Raw genomic sequence first — 10,657 nt, 5'->3', positions numbered from 1 at the left:
AAATCAGCACTAAACCACTCCTAGAATCAGATAATTATTGGAAAAGAAAGTTTTTGGCTTTCTACTACTCCATCTGATACAAAAAAATGGATGAGAGAATCTTCCAAAGAAAGAAAGGAAGTAATCAATTTGAAAATAAGTAACTCTATACATGGATGTGTAGATCATGCAAAGAATTAACTTTCAGACACAAACTGAAAGAAAGTCCTCCTGAAACAGCTACTTTCATATAAACATTGAATTACACGATAGAAAAAAAATCTTTCGAAACAAATACTTCTATATGAACATTGAATTATACAGAAGATACTTTTCTCTATTCAGTTTGTATATCGAACATTTGTTGAGGAATAAGAATCAGATATCATTCACATGAGTTCTACTTTGAATGAATGAATTTGTTTCGAAAGAATTTTTTTCTTTCGTGTAATTCAATGTTTATATGAAAGTAGCTGTTTCAGGAGGACTTTCTTTCAGTTTGTGTCTGAAAGTTACTTCTTTGCATGATCTACACATCCATGTATAGAGTTACTTATTTTCAAATTGATTACTTCCTTCCTTTCTTTGGAAGATTCTCTCATCCATTTTTTTGTATCAGATGGAGTAGTAGAAAGCCAAAAACTTTTTTTCCCAAAAATTAATCACTCCTAAAAATATAACCCTTTCAAATCAGATAATTATGTTCGGACATTCAACTAGTTTTTACAATTCGAACCTAAAAACATTTTGCCACAAGAGTAGAATACGTGGCACCCTCTATCGATGAGAGCAGTAGAAGCGTAGTACCATCGTAAAGGAAATAATTTTCGTTGGCTTCCTAACATCGGTCGAACTAGGCAATCATGAATACATGAAATATTTATAGACCGGTTATATTTCCGTCTGGAGCAATATAAAAAAGATCTGCTACACACTTCTTCAAATTGGCTACAAATTGCAAACTTTTGGTTATGTAATTTCACGAAATTATTTTGTCTGGAAACATTGTATTGCACTGAGAATTGCACTCTATTGTATATTATAACAATTCTGGAAAAAACAAGTAGAACAACTTAATACTATAAACATAGAAATATTATGTCACTGATACTTCCAAAACCGGCGAAGACCAATCCTGGGATGAACACATTAGAATAAAAAATCTACCAATTAATCGATGTCTTAACATATTTTTTACATTTTCCTGTTGCAAAAAGAAAATGTTTTTCACCATTAATCCAATGCAAACTGAAATGGATATGCTGAGCAGGGTTGTGCTGACAGGAAAAAATTTTGTAATGATCAAACCTGTGAAAATGTAATGAATTGTAATGACAGTTGATGTTGCCAACATAAACTTGGTGTAATGTAGAGAAACCCTATATTTAAATGACTCAATTTTCATATTTAACCGTTTTCAAAAATAAAAGATTGAAAATGAGTGAACATTAAAAAATAAAACACATTATATTATAATAAATAAAAATTATTTATTTTTTCGTGCAAAATCAAACTGAAATACTTCACGTAAAACATGTATCAAAGATAAAACTAGCATGAGTGAGAACATTAAAATAAAATCTATAAATCAGTTAAAAAAAAGGAACATAAATAATCTCAAAAGGGTAATAATGCAAAATAAATATAAATAAGCATCTGTTATTCAAAACATGTTGACTATTAAGATTATCATTTAACAGGAACAAGCAACCCCCCATTTTAATATTTTGAATATTTGAATTTGAATACTAGACAAACTAGTAACTAGACTGGTCAAGTGGTCACGTGGTCACTGTCACTGTCAGTGGTGACAGTGACAGTGGTCAGAGTTCAGGTTCAGAGTCAGATGTCACTGATCACTGATACACTGATGCCAGTTTGTGACAGGTTTCACTGTCAACTGTCTGTTATATCTCTTTCTCTCTCTAGTTTGGGTGTTACTCAACTGTCAATTATCATTTCTCAACAGATAACAGATGTCTTTTAGCAATCTTAGCATACTTCTTCTCAAAATGGATGTGACCTGACCGCAGAAGTCATCTGAGACGTGACCTTGATTAGATTCAGGAAATGTAATGATTTTAGCTATATTTTGGAATGTACGTAATGATGTAATGATAGAAGTGAATTGTAATGAAATCATTACAATTGTAATGATCAGCACAACGCTGATGCTGAGCTATCCTTGAAAGATAGACATATGCTATCGCGGCTATTTTAACAGAAGTATAAAAAGGCTTCGAACAGAAAGGCGTTATTAATATTTCGATTGATTGTGGAGGTCATTTCATTCGATGATTCTCCATCTTTATGTTTGTTCACAATATGTAAGCGTTTGAGTGTCTGCAAAAATTTCCTTTGCTGCTAGTGTGGAAGTCGCAGAGGCTGCCAGGAATACCAAGTCGTATTTTCCCCTTCGTGTTCTGCCAAGCGATGATTTGTCGTATTTTCCTGATCCCAACTCTTATATTCGCAGTCTTCGCATTGAATCTCTCTCATCGATTTTATCGCGCGATACTCGACTCGAATTTCACTTTCTGAAGGAGATGCACTCGTACGCCTCGTACGTATATATATATATATATCTATATATATATATATATATATATATATATATATATATATATATATATATATATATATATATATATATATATATAAACGCTCTTATACAGACCCGTAAAAGATACATTTTGAACGTGTAGAAGCCCGCAACTACGTTTTGGAGCCCGACTGCGGGTTTCGAAACGAAGCCCGAGTATATAACAACCATTGGATTCCCCTTACTTCTCAACCCAACTGGACCAATTTTTAGGAAGGCTTCACAACGTGCTACTTATACATACACTCATACAAAAAGTTTGCAAAATAATGCGGTAGGGGGCGCTTTCGTGTATACGTTTTATACATTTGAATTATTATATTCAAACAAATCGCTATGAAGCCCGACATTTGACAACACCGCTGGGCTTGAAAACGTGCGTGAAGTTTATTCTTATGTGTATACCATCGGGCGTAAATCATATGTTGTTAGAAGTAAGAACAACTACAGTATTGAAGAAATATCATTCCGAAAACAAAATTCAATGCGGTTTTTAGTATAATCATTTATTTTTATGAAATAAAACAAATAAATTGTGTTATAATAAAACACATTGTACCTAAATAATGTTAGATATTTCTTTATCCCATTTCCTGCAACAGGTATTACAGATTTAAAGAAAAAAAATGTTTAACTACTGAAAACCAAACAAATCGAAAAACCAGAAAATAATACAAGATAATAACTAAAATATATTTCAAATTATGAAAAAATGAAAATACAAACAGCTACATGAGAAAAGGTACAAGAGTATATACTACATATTATACTTGGTTAATACTTTCAATACATTCTATTATATTCATAATTAAAGCTGAAAATGACTAATTATAATTAATAAAACATTGAAATAAAATTAAAAAAGTTGTATTACTTTTTAATAGCAATAAACTAAACATATTTTACTTATTAATTTAAAAAAAGTTTATACCAGCGTGATTACAAGTCTAGAATGTTTGAAGTATATTAGAAAACGTTTAACCTTTATAACAGTTATAAATAAAAGCTTTTACTGTGGCCCATGTCTTATCCTTGAATAAATCTTTATGTTTTTTCATTATCAACTCGGCTTCTTCTTTTCTCGGAGCCTTTTTGTTTTTTATGTGTTCTTTGAAAGCATTTTTCAATACATTTTTTTGCTCTGAATTCCACTTTCCTCGCTTGCCTTTTCTTATATTATTTTCCCTTTTATCTAAAACATAACACAGTTGATTTTTTATTCCACGTTCTGTGAATTAGGTCTCCAACATTCTTAGTTTTGGGTAAGGAAAAATAAATAATTACCTAAATCTGCATTTTTTATTGCTTGTTCTCTGAGCTCCTGTTTCCATGTCTCTTCTATTTCATTTTCACTATCATTTTGTTTTCGATCTAAAAACAATATAATATATAAATCTTCATGCCAGCATATTAATTTTTTTTCTATTAATCCAATAAACTTCATTTGCTGCTAAATTTACATGGTGAGTAAATCATATTTCAAATTCCTCAATATTTCGTAGATACTAGTTTACGTAATTACTGATAATTGAAACATCTAAATTTTTTTTAACAGGGCGAATTTTGAAAATAAACTGAAATTTGAAATGTTCATTGCACTATCGCTTGTGGTACTAATATTTCAGTTATGAATTGACCTATTGATGTTCTAACGAAATTATCAATAATAAGTGAATGGAATTTACTTTTATGATTTTTAAAAAACTTCATTGTTAAAAAAAATAATTTTAGTACTTCAAAAGAAAATAAATAATTATGAATTTCTTACCATGCAATAAAGGTTTTTCTGTTTCAGTCTCATCCAGCAATGATTCATTGTCTGACAAAGTTATTTCGTCAAGAGACTTTCCTTTATACTTTCCTACTTGTCCACTATTAATGGCGATAAGTAATTTGGAAACTTTTGCGGTCTGATACAAGTCTTGAGGAAGCCTACGAGACAGTACTAGTTAAAGTATTAGAAGTATGTACATTCGAGAATGTAGTCAAGTAGACTGGCCTTTAGTTTCTGTTTTTCAAAAGGGGATTTTAAAACAAAACTTTCTCTTTGGAAAAGTATGCGAAATACGAATAATGTCAAAAATAGATAATAAGAGCAGTTTTAAAGGCATAAATAAATATTTTTGGCCTAATGAAAACGGTTTTATTACACATTAATTTTTTTAAATCAAGAATATAATACTACTCGATGTTGGTGTAACCTGTAAACGCAATAAAATTAAGATTCTGAACCCTAAATACTATTTTGAAAGTATAGATTCGATCCACTACGGTATAAAAAAAAATAATTTTTTCTTCAATTGTAAGTTGTTGTATTCATATACAAATAAACTTAAATTGTCATTTATTTGTGTCCTGTGAACTGTAATTCATTATTCACGATTAAATAAGGTACATCATTATACTTGATGAAACACAAGTATATGTAATTTTTAAATACATAGTCGTTGATAAAAACGATAAAAAATGAAATTTATAATCACCTATAATACGATTCGTGTGTTTTTTTTGTGTGTCCCATGAAAGTAGCGAACTGCTCCATTTCGTCATCCTTAATACTGATTGCTTGCAATACTGTGGCAATTTGTTTCCTTAAACGGGTTGATGTAAACAGAGATGTGTCCGTTACATTAGCCTTCGTCGCCATCTTTTTCACAATATGATACCCACTTAACCACAGCTCTGTGTTAGGATTACCAAATAAATACGGATTGTATTCCGGTACACAAATACTTCGGAAACTTAGAAGAAGTTCAATAAATTTCTGAAGGTCCGGTGGAAATAAAATTGCAACAGGTCTGCTCCCTTTTCCACCTGTCACTACTCTTTTATAATTCTTGCACAACGTTTGTTCAGTTTTGGAAAGACAATCTAGAAACTCGGTTTGCTGGTTTTCACTGACGTTTAAATTATAAGTCTCGGTTTTCAGATATTGAATTTCCCCAATGCGCTTTCTATTTATTAATAATGTCAATGCTAAAACAGACTCAATCAGTTTTCGATATTTCAACTTAACGTCGATATTCTTCTTTAACGCATCTGAAGCTTCATTGGCTTCGTTCATTACAAAAGTTTGAAATTTCATAACATCTTGGGTGAGTGGCAACAATTTTGGAGTAGCATAATTAATTTCCTTCAAATGTTTCAGTGCAAGGCTTGAAATCTCAGATGTCCAATGGTTTTCAATAAGATTTTTCAAGCGCTTAATGTCTTTTAAACTTTCTTCAGCATTAGCACAAGATATAATAGGACTTTTTTTTATAATATTCTTTGTAGCTATGTCACAAACTTGCTTTAGCGTCGTCCCCATGTGTAGCGCCAAACTGCTTGCTTGAAAGCTCTTGGTTCTTTCACAATATCCACTTATAACTCTTACAGCTCCGACAATATTGTCAAAATACTGTGGTTTTAAAGCATCGAATAGTAGTTGAATTCCAGTTGTACTTCTCAAACTCATAAGAAGTCGACCTAATTCTCTCATTTTATTTGAGATAACATTTCTTATTTGAGCACGCTTGTGCTTTCTTAGCAAGCTTTCAGCATATGAGCAAATGAGCATATCTTTCATAGCAGTTCTTGAAATCTCGTCACTTCGCATAATTGGAAAAACTTCTTTTTTCAATCGCAAAGAAGCAAGAAAATCACCGTGTACACCTGAACATACAGTAAATACTTGTGATAAAGATAAATGATTTTCGCGTTTCATATTTTTACAGTTAGATCGTGCAGGACATTGCTTTCTATGCCTTCTTAAATACATTCTTTTAAAGAATCCCATGCAATCAGGGCAAGAAACAAATAGTGAGGTATCTACATCTTCAGCTTCCTTGGGTCTTCGTACAGGTCTTATATTATTAGTTGATAAGGAACTAACAAAATTTCCCTGACGGCGAATGGCATCTAACAATAATTTTCTTCTGTGGTGATTTGGAGGAAATGACGAAAATTCCTTAACAGCACCTTCATCACAATGTCTTCTAATTAAGTGTCGTGCAAAATGTGTTACATCGTTCAAGCAATACGGACATGATGTTTTTTTGTCTTGTGAACGGCCTAAGTGTGACTCAACGTTAACATGAGAGGGTTCTACAAATTTACCGAAGTTGACTATAAAAGGATCTACGTGCTTACTTCTAGTTTTTAGTATTAAATTTTGATTAAGCAGAGTAGAAGTTGTTGATATTTCATTAGACTTATAGGATTTATTGTTGTTTATATTTTGTTTTGTTTTTTTGGTACTTTTACCTCCAGCTTTACTAATTCTTTCATAACTTTCAAGCGGAAATTCTTCATTTTCCTCATCATCGCTTGAAGGCAGATACTCACTCCCAGATGATTGAAAAGGTTCTTCCATTTCACCAATATCATAGTTTTCTTTAGATTCTTCGGACGGTTGTCTTTTTCTTTGAGCTACATTTCTTAGAGGAGAATACGTTTCTAAAATTTCCTTACTGGTGTTGTCTGGGGGCGGTTTTATTTGTATATCTTCCAATATAACTATTTTTTTTTCTTTTTTTTCATTGGGTTTCTCAATGTTTTGTTTTTCAACTAGTTGAACACCTATTTCTTCTTTATCTATAAAATCATAGACATCTTTTAGCTCGCCTTTTACACTAGCTGGCAAACTTAGAAGGCTCAATGCTTTATTCCTATAATATGTTTGTAAACCTTTTGTTGTTTCGTATTCTGGTAAAAAAAGCAGACTACTCTCGTCACGCCTTGTCAGATTTAGTATTTTTTCTGTTCGTTTACTCATGACTAATCGAAGTTAATTTATTCTGAAAAAGAGCAACTGGATGATTTGCAATTAAGGACAATTTATAACAAATATAGAGGGCTATTCAAATTCGTTTCTGTACTTGGGTATCTCGTAAACGATAACAGGAAGACCAGAAAATCACAAATAATTTTTTTGCCTGTACCTTCTTTTATTCGCAGACATATTGAAAATCTGTTCACATTTGGCTATTGGCATTGGCTATTGGCACTTGATGTGGGCTATAAGAATTTATTCATGAATCTTTTATACAGCTTGTCATCTGACTTGGGCCACCCCCATCTTTGAATTTTTAAATACGAACCTGTATTTTTTGTTGTGGTTTTTGTATCGTCGACGTTCACTTCATACTGAGAAATTATTTTTAATTTTATATTTCTGGACTTTTCGGTATCATTTCATTATATTTGGGTGAATTATTCCCTTTTAAATTACGGCCCTGTAAATTGATTGACTGAGTTGAATAAAACCACAATAACAACTTTCAACTCCTTATGTACCGTAGAGTTTTTCGAGAGTTTTTTTTCATTTATGATAGCAATCATAACATCCGAAATGAACACTATAATTGTAATGAAAATTGAAATGAAGTAATTTATATACACAAAAAATCAATGGCGCAATAAATGTTCGAATTGGTGTCCTTCTATTTTTAGACATTTTTAAACTCGTTTTTCATATTATGTATTGCCCTTAATACACTCTTTTGCTGTATTGTTACGAAAGCATTCAAAATTCCCAATCTCAAGTCTTCCACATTTTCTATCTTTCTGCCAGCATAAATCCTATTTTCCTATAGAAAATAGTCCAAAATAGTGAGATCTGGTGATCTTCAAAGCCAATTTATTGGCCCATTATTTGCTATCAATTTATTTTTTTGCTTATCAAAATACATATAATATATTTATGTTGTAGATATGTTTCAGATAATCATAGAAGGTTTTGCTATTCTAAGTTCATTGTAGAAAACGCTCAGAACAACGGAAATGTAAAAAAATAGGAATAGGTACCCAAAATTGAAAAAACATTATCGAAAAACTCTACGGTAGGTACATAGGAAGATGTGAAAGTTGCTATTGCGTTTTTATTCAAATCAGTCAACCAATTTCCAGGGCCGTAATTCAAAAGGGCATAATTCACTCAATTATAATAAAATATTACCAAAACATCCCAAAATATAAAATTAAATTCAATTTCTCAGCAAGAAGTGAACGTCGACGATCCAAAACTACAACAAAAAAATACAGGTCCGTACTTGAAAATTCAAAGGTGGGGGTGATCCAAGTCAGATGACACCCTATATAAAAGATTCAAGGATATATTCTGCTAGTCCACATCAAGTGCCATTAGTAAAATGTGGACAGATTCTCAATATGCGAATAAAGAAGATACAGGCAAAAAAATAATTTGGGATTTTTTGGTTTTTCTTGTATATCTCCTGTATAAAGAGTTATATTCGATTGTTTTACATCATTGAATAGGTCTCTAAAATACGCAACTTTGCCACAATTCAACCGACACTCTATCTCTTATCGTTTACGAGATACCCATGTACAGAAACGAATTTGAATAGCCCTATATAATGAAAACAATTTCCAATATTTATTCTTAGATAATGATGAATAGGTAAATTTTATCTTCCTTGTGCTGCTTGCATTTCTTTCTTCACATAAACAAATGCGTACGTCTTTCAAACATAAACAATATTCCTTTATATATTAATATAAATATTATATATTATATATAATTATTATTATTATATATTAATGAAGGTACAAACTTAAATAGAATAGAATAGTTTATTAACTACGTTACACTTTCATGTATCCAAAGGTTATCGACCTTTGTAAATGACGAAATAATTAAAATAATATGTTTTTTTTGTAAAACCTTTTATAGTGAAAATCATACAATAAAATGTATTATTGAGTTTTATTATGAATTCTCATCAAGTATCGGCCAGTTCAATTCAATTATTGAAAATAAATGTACTTCATTTTGAACAATAAAATCATATTTACTGACAAACCTAGTATAATATTGATATATGTTGGTGACTCCCTTTAATTATAATAATAAAATATTTTTCTATATATTACGGAAACTTATGTAGACACACTGTATAAGTGATTAAAAGAATTTCATTAACCTTTTCTTATCAAGCAAAATATTTTGTGAAAAATAATATCTTCCGTGGATATGCAATAATACTTTAACAATTTTTTCATAAACTAATACAAACAATCTATCATTACAATACGAATAAATCCATAATAAATTGAAACTATTATTTGAAATAAATAGTAAAATAATACTTACTTTATTTCCAATATCAATGTAAAGAAGTTCCCATATGAAAGGAAAGAAGACGAATGCAACTATTAGAAGCCCGGCTCTTCTCCTAAGGATATTACACTCATAACCGACAATATTCAAATGAAACCTTGAGTCTAAAAATAGATGTGAATTCTATTAATAGTATCAGTAACCTGGCAACGCCGCTGGGTTTTAAAACGACATATTAGTATATATATTTAAAAACAGTGGGCTCCTAAAGGTTCAAGTGATATCTTTTGGGTTTCATAAGGTTAAAAACGTTTCTAACTACATTCATACGGAAAAAACACTACCCCTCTGCTTTCCCCTCTATAGGTTTTAAAGGGTTTTAATGCGATAGGAACAAAGTATACACGCGATAACCAATAGGAAGTGCAGGGCTCTGAAACTGCCTGTTTGTCTCCGGGCTCCGTTACGTGTCATTTATACGTATATATATATATATATATATATATATATATATATATATATATATATATATATATATATATATATATACGTATATATATATATATATATATATATATATACGTATATATATATATATATATATATATATATATATATATATATATATATATATATATATATATATATATATATATATATATATATATATATATATATATAGGGAGAAGGGGGCAGGTTCGGACACCGTTTTACAAATTATTATATCTCTATCGGTTGTTAACATTATCAAGTTGCTGTCTGGAAAACTATTCGAAATTTGCATGTATATGACAATGAAAAGTCATATACCAAGAAGGTTCTATTTTACAAAATTCCAACAACTTGATAATGTTAACAACCGATAGAGATATAATAATTTGTAAAACGGTGTCCGAACCTGCCCCCTTCTCTCCTCTATATATATATATATATATATATATATATATATATATATATATATATATATATATATATATATACGTACGAGGCGTACCAGTGCATCTCCTTCAGAA

General features: G+C 30.5%; 1 long non-coding RNA gene across 1 annotated transcript; it reads right to left on the bottom strand.

Annotated features, from left to right (window-relative positions):
* Positions 1 to 3,265: 3,265 nt before the first annotated feature.
* Positions 3,266 to 10,155, bottom strand: LOC141484196 (uncharacterized). The gene is made up of 4 exons (XR_012466523.1): positions 9,678 to 10,155; positions 4,350 to 4,513; positions 3,866 to 3,952; positions 3,266 to 3,773 (listed from the first exon to the last, which is right to left on the bottom strand). It is a non-coding gene; the product is annotated as an uncharacterized lncRNA (long non-coding RNA).
* Between the last annotated feature and the right edge of the window lie 502 nt (positions 10,156 to 10,657).

This window comes from Leptinotarsa decemlineata, unplaced genomic scaffold (genome assembly GCF_025532065.1).
Source record: "Leptinotarsa decemlineata unplaced genomic scaffold, Ldec_3_MD MMD2_tig00005002_RagTag_RagTag, whole genome shotgun sequence".
Classification (NCBI taxonomy): domain Eukaryota; kingdom Metazoa; phylum Arthropoda; class Insecta; order Coleoptera; family Chrysomelidae; genus Leptinotarsa; species Leptinotarsa decemlineata.
The sequence above is the reverse complement of the archived record's forward strand: the minus strand, read 5'-3'. Positions and strand labels throughout refer to the sequence as shown.